We start from the raw sequence: 8,586 nt of genomic DNA, 5'->3' as shown, positions 1-8,586 counted from the left end.
ATCAAGGTGTGGCTTATAAGTTCTTCTCTCCTTTCCATTTGGCACTTTTTCTTCTCTCTTGCAGGCGCCCATTTTGATTCGCCTCTACACTGGCACGTTATTCTTTCTCTCCCTTACATGCTGACACTGCTATTGCATTCACACATACACATAGACATTTCCCCTAGACACCTTATGTATTATTGATATTGTTACTTAATATTAATAGAGGTAGGAAAAAAACACAACACTGCTTCTTTAGAATCACCACTACTTAATATTAATAACATTGGAACCTGTTGTCTGTCTCCCTTTATGTTGCGGTCTGTGAACAAGCTGGCCATAACATAATTTGGGGGCTCGTCCAGGATGCATATGAGCCCCCATGTTCATGCCCCCAGTGTAGCACTATGGCTGCCTTGCAGATATAGCTGTTGGCTGCAGCAACTCGAGCTAGGTAGAACCGATTGTTTTCATGACCTCTAGAAACAGAGATCTATGTGAAACATCGCCAGAATTCTCCTTTAAGTAAAGCCAAAAGAAAGGTAGCTTGCGCTGAATCTGCACCGTCTATCTGTCGTTATCAGGAAACGCACCCCAGCTCTGGGTGAGCATTAAGAGCTGCCCAGAACAGCTCAGGGGTGCGTTTCCCGATAACGATGGATAGACGCACTTACAAGGGTTTTCTACGATTCATCTTAAGATCGTTCGTTTGGTTTTTCCAACTGTTTCCCAAACATCCTCGTAGCATGAACGTGCATGCACTGCTCTTAAGATGCTCTTAAGGGGAGCTGTCCACGTTAATAGTTCTGAAATATCCCCTAATTTGATGGTGATGTCAGGTGACTGCACATCACAGCTAGGCCTACCGTCTGAACTTCGGATCTATACAGTATAGGCTTCATTAATTAACATCAATACGAAAATAGAAAACCTTTGACATCTGCATGTAACAACACACAGGCATACATAATTGTTATTATTTAATAGTATATTGTTGCCCCGTTTTTATGCTTGGTGGAAGATCATACAAGTTAGGCTTCGGTTAACTTATTCCTACATCGCTCATGCCAGTTCTTTGCTAACCTAGCCTATGAGAGCACGGTGTGCTGCCTGTCCACCGACATTTCGAGGTGTCACTTAAGCAGACGTTTGAAGAAAGACGTTGATAATAAATGAGGAATGTAGGCTTAAATAACATAGCCTCTTAGATTTTGACGCAGCACAGACTAAAACCACATGTTCCTTTCTCTGTTTTTACCTCATAGGCCTAATAAAAGATAGCCTACACAAAGCCTACACAAAGATAATGGCAAACTTTGCTGGCAATGTCTCGTTTTATAACCTTTGTAGGCTATTTTTGTCCGCTTTTAATCACATCATTGTGTCCATTGAATGAATGCTATTTTGCACGCTAAAATCTGAATCAGCGTAAGTAAATGCAATAAAGAATCGTAACGTAAGTTGGGTAATTATATTCTTAGTTGTAATCCCCCTGCATAGTGTGCAGTGTTTTCACGATGCTCTTTGCGATGATTTCGGGAAACAGTCGGAAAACCTTAAGATGTTCGTAAGAGGGACTTTACAATCATCTTAGGCTTACGATGCTTTTGGGGAACGCAACCCTGGAAAGGAAATTAAATAGAAACACTAGCCATGTTCACATGGCCAATTAGAAATGGAATAATGGGTCAAACGGAATAACATTTTCATATAGACACCTCAATCGGAATAAAAATGCCTGATCCGATCAGAATTCTAATTGGATTCAAAGAGGTGGTGTAGTCCATTTATATTCCGATCAACAGCAATGTGTGGTCAGTCAGATTGCCTATCTTCTCAAGGAAAAGAGGGCAACAATGGCTATTCCAATTCTAAAGCGCGTGAGATCACCGGATCGGAATAAATACTGTTTCTTGCTGTTAAAATAAGCTGATGCTAAAAAAGGTCTCTTTAAGGAAGTGGTCATTCAGACCAGCAACTGCAGCTGAAAAAGTTGAAGGTGGAAAGGGAAGTGTCACCTACTGCTTCACCTTCTGGTTTAGGAGCTGTGCACAGGAACAAAATCAGCTGAACTGGGCTCCGTTTCCCAAAAGCATAGTTGCTAACTATGATAACAACTACCTTGATAGAGCCACTGCCAAATGTGAGTCTGTGGATTTGAGTTGCACATGCACAAACTTCATATTGTTACTTTTTTTATTATTATTTCGAAAATGCGAAACATGATAGAGAATATTGATATTCTAAAATATATTACTGTAATATATCAAAAATGTTGTTAACTCTTACTAAAATGTGACCAAACTACACCCGAATGTCAACACCATATTTATTTTACTGATAGTAAATGACTCCATACTGAACTGAAAAAAACATCCAATCACTCTACAAGCATTGCACTTTTGTTTGAGTGTGCTATGAAATGCATGTGTGTGAGTGTGTCGATGAGTTTTTAAATATCTATTTATTACTGTCTTTTTTTAATGCACTGCCTGAAACTAATTTCTTCTGTGTATTCGAGTACTCAGAGAAATGACAAATAAAGTAAATCTTGAATCTTGAATCTTGAAACAAGGGCTCTTGAAGTGCAGGGGGAAGTAGAGCTTTGCAAACTTGAGTTTCAAGTTGAGTTAAACCACATGTAGCATGACAAGCGTGACCATGAGTGGGTACTTGTCTTAGCAATCGAAAAGCTCAGAGATGACCGAGCAAAATTAATCTCCTAAGATCCCTTCTGCTCGAAGTTCCCAGTTTCAATGTGAGTAAAAGAGAAGTTCTTAGAAGGATGTGGATAGATATTTTCCTCACTTTGAGAGGTGATGACCACCTTTAACTGGCCCAAAGAAGTATGGCCTTTAATGACACAGTGTTTTTATAGGGAAGCCGCAAGAGGTGCTTTCAGCTCTGAGTGTGAAGCAATGATGTGGTTAAGAGATCCATTCCCCATGCTTATGGTCTCTGAGGCCTATTGCCGAAGTTCAGAGAGGCTAGAATGTCTGAACAGCAATTTTGATTTTGCACGAGAGACAGAGGGCTTGTTCTACTTCTATAGATGGTGTGCAGCGCAGAAAGCAGAATCTAATAAAGATTTAAAACTGGTCCTCCTTGAGATCTCCCTGAAGCTGTGGCTATCTACCTGAGCGAACAAGAGGTGTAAAAGCTGGATGAAGCTGGCAGACAAGTATGGGTTGACGCAAAAGCGTGTTCCTGATAGTTGGTTTGGTAGCCATCAGGATGGAATGAAAACTCTTCCTAGGAATACACAACCACCTGAAGATGAGGGTACCTCCCCTCGCTAATTTCCCTCTGTTAATCCCATCAATCTCCCTGGCAAGGCAGAGGTCATATGCTTTTATCATAAAAAGGTAGGCCATAAAGTCTGGCCCTTAACAATTGAGGTAAAACATCTAAAAGTATGAGCTTGATATCATCATACAACATTGGCTTGTCTTGCTTACCTAGTTGGAAGTGTGCTGGGTCTTGATAGGTCAGGGGTTCCCAATCTTTTTTGGTAGGTGACCCTATTTTGATGTCACAAAATGTTGGTGACCCCAATCACTTATGTGTAATGAGAGAGGGCAAAACTCATCTCTGCTGTAACATCCAGACAAGAGCGGTACTTTGATTTTTCGAATCATACTTTTTGTCCTTGCACGTCTGGCTGTTTAGCTACTTTGTTTTGAACATTGATCAAGCATAATTCCATCAATCAAACATCTCATGTGGGCTGTCTAAGTCAATCTGTACTTCGTAAGATTGTTATGAAGGATCTGTTACTCAACTTCGATGTCATGGGTTTTTTCTATTTAGTTTATGTATAATTTTATGTGATGAACTGATCAATTTCAGGCAGATTTCAGGCGACTCCACATGGGGATCTGACCCCAAGTTTGGGAGACGATGTCCTAGGAGGAGGGTAGGCCTGAGACAGCATTGATGTGGTGCCAGCACCTATGGTGGTCTGTGCCTGACATGCCACAGAATCCTGTTTAGTGTTCTTGCAGGTATCCTGATGTGGGTTCAGCATGTGCTGTTCTTTGTGCTGTAAGTGTCGGAAGGGGCGGAATATGTGTAGGCTGCCATGTTTACATTACGAACTGACCTCGTACATCTTTATGGGAGATTCCTTGAGTGCTGTGTCTTCTCATTAGAAAGTCTCCGGGTGAACTTCAGAGGTCTATTCTGACACCTGAGAGCCTCAGATGCAAAACATGCAAAACAGTTGCTCTAACTTCATCACCATCAGCTTCAAAAGCTCAACACTGATTTGAGACGACAGTTTTTAGCACAAATATTAGCCACTTTTTCTTCTCTCTTGCAGGCACCCATTTTGATTCTCTCCCTTTTCTCCCCTGCATTCACACATACACACACGCAGACTCATTTTCCCCTAGACCCCTTAATGTTTGTTATTATTACCATTTTTGCATAATATTCTTAAATAGAATACAATGCAATAAAATTGGAACCAGTTGTCTGTCTCCCTTCATGTCGCCGTCTGTGAACAAGCTGGCTGTAACACTGTGTGAACGAAGTGACTAGGTGCCAAATCTGAGAGTAAAATATGGTCTGTCAGCTCATTTACTACCTGCTGGCAGATGTTCCACTGCAACCCTCTCATCTAACTAATGGAGACAAAATGGATTTCATCCTTATGAAAGTGTCTGAGTTTGTGTGTGTGTGTATGTGTGTGTGTGTGTGTGTGTGTGTGTGTGTGTGTGTGTGTGTGTGTGTGTGTGTGTGTGTGTCTGTGTGTGTGTGTGTGTGTGTCTGTGTGTGTGTGTGTGTGTCTGTGTTTGTGTGTGTGTGTGTGTGTGTGTGTGTGTGTCTGTGTGTGTCTGTCTGTGTGTCTGTGTGTATGTGTGTGTGCGCTTTACATTTTATGTGCCCTTAACGTTCTCTGACCCTGAGCGTGTGAAAGAAGGTTGGCATGTATATCTTGAGACGGGGAACATAAAGGAGGAATCCCTGGTGTACACATGCTTAGGATATGAATGACACTATAATGGGCTAGGGTGCTGTACGACAAACTATTACTACACACAACGCCTGCTTAAAGCCTCTTGATATGCAGCAGAATCACTTCTCTTAGGGATCTATGCTTGTACACGTGCATACTGTATGTGGTAGACGCTGTGTTGGGTTTATAGATGGAGTGATGTTGCGATTGACAGAGTGGTAAAACTGAAGGCCTGTGGTTCTGGCACTTCCATTACCATGATGTATGGTGCAATACAAATAGACTGGAAGGGAAGAAGTAATGGAAAAAGGGAGTTTGAAATTTGAACGTGAGCGTTTGAATAATGGTCGTCTCTGATGAGGTGCAATTGTTCCAGTAGTGTCGGCTGTCTTCTTCATTTTGGAATGCACACGATCCAATTTACACTCAACAATTGTTCATCATGCAACTCAGTATAATGCGGAGATTCCGTCACTCACCCCGTTTCAGTTGCTCCCCTCCAGCTGCAGCCTATCTGCACTGGATCTGCTGCCTGCAGACTGCCTACAGTACTGTAAACCCCCACCACCTGAAGTGCATACGATTCCAGACATACAGTAGATGTACTGATGATATATTGATGGCTAATTCACTTCATTTTTTTCCTATCCTTTTTGAACACTGCTGTATTTTTCAAAGGTTTTTACAGTTTCGGAAACAGATTTTGCAAAGAACACTGAGACGTCGAGACTTAATTTATTTCTTAATAAATAATAGAACATGTATTTAATCGGATTACAGTGACCAGTGATGGTGCTCCAGTATGACAGACAGGCTGGGCTGCTTTACGTTATCGGCAGAAACATACATCCTCCCGTTAGACGGACCCTCCCACTAGATTTATATTTGGTACCTGATGAGACAGGCATCTGCAGTGACGGTAAAGAATGTTTCCTCTCACTAAAGAGTAATGCATGGAAGCACATAACACCATAAATTTAGACATGCCTGACATTCCCTTGGCAGTAGTATCACTCTATGCGGTTTCATCAACACACACACACACACACACACACACACAGAAAAGAGATTGCTCTCTCTGTCATGATAAGATACAGATATTGGGACGTTGTTCAAAGGGAATACACAATTGTGCAACGAGGATCTAATCTAATCCCCATCTGTGTCAGTGATGGCGGCGTTGTCTGAGAGAGCTGAGGTAAATGAGCCCCGTGGCACCACATAGGTAACAGAGATGGGTGGAGGAAATGAGACAGGCCTGGCTTTCTGAGTCAGAACAGACCTCTGGGGGATTTGCCTGCCTGTCTAATTGTGTTATCTTGACTTACAATCATTCCCTCTCTGTCCCGCAACCTTCTCAATAAACACAGCGAGACAGCCAGAGAGTTACAAAGACATGTTTACACAGTTCACAACAGCCAATGTCAACGTCACGATGCCACACCACAATACTTGTCTCACGTAGCTGATTTAGACTGTAGCTCGTGACACAGTACACAGATTCTACAATGTAAAAGGTAGACATAATTGAACAATATTATATCAGTACACATCCTAACACGTAATGTTTTGTTATCTAAAGTGTTTACATGAATACAATCAAACTATACTTGAGCTCTTTGATTCATGACCCAAATGCAGAATATATCAATGTGTTATTGATAATTTATTTGGATTGGTTCAGATAAAAACAGTCTACAAACTGAGCACTGTTACATGATATGTACTCTCCACTACAACACTAGATGAACTCTGATCTCCCCTTGTCATGACTCTCCTGATGGTGTTAGGGGTTCTCTGCCAACACAGGGAACGTTACTCTGTTATCAGACTGACTTGCAAGGCTGGGAATGGATTGAACACATTCACTGTAACTAGTATTCAAAGCACAACTACATTAAAACATAGTGGATATGCCATTATTTGCTTACGTGTGAGTGTGGAAAAGTATCAAATATAGGTGTGTTGAATGTGTAAATATTAGGGTGGAGGGGAGTCATGTCTATGTGGGCTGACTATTGAATTAGGAGGTGTGTTTCTGTACACGTGTGATTCAGCCAGACTGGCGTAAGGACACATTAGCATTCCTCTAGCATTCCTAATAGTTTACTTTTAGAAACTGATAATGTCAAGGATCAGTCTGCCACAGCGGCCACTTGTTACTGACAGCATAAAAGAAACCTGACAATGCAATGACTTTTCTTTCGTGAAATGTTTCAACACAGATATACCTTGAGAAAAAAATAGGTAAACAGGCACAGAGTTAAACCAAACAGTTCCTAGGAAACTTGAAAATCGTTTCTGACACTTTGTTGTGTCTCTGAAATTGGCACCATGTACTGTATAAGCATGTGAAATGTAAACGATAGTAAGTAGTCAAGGGTGATATGACGGCAGTGTCAGCCACAGTCAGAATAAATTGTACCAAACCACAAAATTCATCTCTCCATCCACAGAGAAAGGCGTCTGTACAAATAAGGAGAAATACAACTGCATCTAACTGCACAGAAAAACAGATCCCTGGGGCATCTCAGAGGAGTTTGAGAATAAACATTTCTGCTGAAAGGAAACAGGATGTTGAGAAATAAATTCAATTATGTAACATCCAGTGTGAAAAGCTTACTTACAACACTTGATTAATAGCAAAGTTTATACATGTTGATATTGGAAAGGCTCTGTAGTGATAGTGGGTGTATGTCATCCCATACACTTAAAGAAACACAATTTTACAACTGTTCATGTCATAAACATAAAAAAAAAACTATGACCAACATCCATTGGCAGTGAGATGAAACTAAAGCATTTTTTTTATTATTGCATTATAGCTAAGAAATGTCATTGTAATGCTTGAAAATCTGTATTTAAGTTATATTTTATTTCTTACATATGGATAGTAGCCAATTACACGTCTTCAGTTTTAGACAGTTAGACAGGCCTTACGTAAAGCAACTTACAACCTTAATTATTTACAGGGTTATGGCCTTCTTACACCACACATCTTTGATGAGATTTGGGAAAGATTCTTGGGTAAAACTTGAATGTTATTTGGTGTAATGAGACCATTAGCCGTCCAGTCTCTGACTATGTAGGCCTACAATAGGTTCTAATATAGACAGAAATAAATAACAGGCCATTTTTCCCAGCAGCAGTGCCATCATCACCATTCTGACCTGATGCATTTTAATGTTGGGTTCCCAAGATATGCAAAAGGAAAACATGCTCACGCATAATTTGTACTGTCTCATTGACGTTTTGTGAAAGTCAATGCACAGTATTGGCAATGGTTGTATGTACAGTAGCTGGCCTTCAATATATTGCTGAGGTATCTCCTTTCCCCTTTAACAGCTGAATAGCATTTCAATATTTATGCTGCTAGACTATTAGGAAAAATACCTGTCCCAATCATTACAGCTATCATCCTTGTTGTGTGGACTGGATACTTTTAAAATGGGATATCGGTTTTCTTAAAAGGCTCGAACAGGTTCCAGAATGTCTAACTGTGTGTGAAAGAAAGATGAATGTTACTGTAAGTGTGTTGGCTTGTTGCCCCCACTCAGAACAGAACAACCTTATGCCATTCTCCTTCTGGCAGGGGGACTACCAATGGAAACTAGCCTTTTGGCTATAATTGGGTGCATTTACAT

This window comes from Sardina pilchardus, chromosome 13 (assembly GCF_963854185.1).
Source record: "Sardina pilchardus chromosome 13, fSarPil1.1, whole genome shotgun sequence".
Lineage (NCBI taxonomy): Eukaryota > Metazoa > Chordata > Actinopteri > Clupeiformes > Clupeidae > Sardina > Sardina pilchardus.
The sequence above is the reverse complement of the archived record's forward strand: the minus strand, read 5'-3'. Positions refer to the sequence as shown.